The sequence below is a fragment of the Arachis hypogaea genome, unplaced genomic scaffold, assembly GCF_003086295.3.
Source record: "Arachis hypogaea cultivar Tifrunner unplaced genomic scaffold, arahy.Tifrunner.gnm2.J5K5 arahy.Tifrunner.gnm2.scaffold_26, whole genome shotgun sequence".
NCBI classification, from domain to species: domain Eukaryota; kingdom Viridiplantae; phylum Streptophyta; class Magnoliopsida; order Fabales; family Fabaceae; genus Arachis; species Arachis hypogaea.
In genome coordinates this window covers 567,049-567,938 of record NW_027255453.1, presented here as the reverse complement: position 1 = coordinate 567,938, position 890 = coordinate 567,049, and positions in this window count along the sequence as shown.

The following is an 890-nucleotide window of genomic DNA, read 5'->3' as shown; positions in this document are numbered from 1 at the left end:
TAAATTGCAAGATCTTAAAGTGCTGGAAATGTAAATGGCTTGAAATGTAAAGGGGATTGGGACTTGGATTTGCAGGAATTAAACAAAGAGAAGTTAAATTGCATCAAACAGAAAGTAAATGGGAATTGGGGTTGAATCAGATTCAAAACAAAAAAGTAAATGAACAAGTAAAGCAAGAGCAGAAAATTGAAAATGGGAAAATTGGATCTCAGGACCCAGAGACTAGAAAACCAAGTCTAGATCTCAATGCCTTCCTAGATCCAACAAGAACAATAGCAAGGAAATTGTAAATTGCAAAGAGAGTAGATGAAGAACGATTAACAGGAAGCTAAAATCAATTTAAGCAGTAAAGAAAAAGAGAGATCCAAGGTGAGATTGAAACAGAATTCCTTCAATTCTCCACCCCAAGATCCAAGACAAATGCAATTGAAATTAAATGCAATAAAGCTAAGAGGAAGAGAATGGAATTCTCCTTCCCCCGAAACAAGAAACTAAAGATCACTCTGTAACTAAAAACTAAAGGAAAGCTCTCTGAAAAATTCTAAAAAGGGAACTCTCCGACTAACTTGAATTCTAGCCTATTTATACACTTTCTTCAATTGATCTTCAAGCCTTGAGTTGGGCCTTTGCTCTTAGTGAAATTGGGTTGAAAGAGGCCTTGGTTAATTGCTCTTGAAGTTTGGAGAGAAACCCAAGTGAACCATGTGAACCGGATTTGAGTTTTGTAAAGTTGGATTCAAAGTTTGAGTTGAAGTTTGGGGGCTAACTTTGAGGCCAACTTTTTATATCAGCAAGCCCATTTTTCTGGTGCCAAAGTTGGTGCCAAAGTTAGGGGGCAAACTTCAGCGCAAACTTTGGCCTTTCTTTAAATACAATTGGCGCCAAAGTTA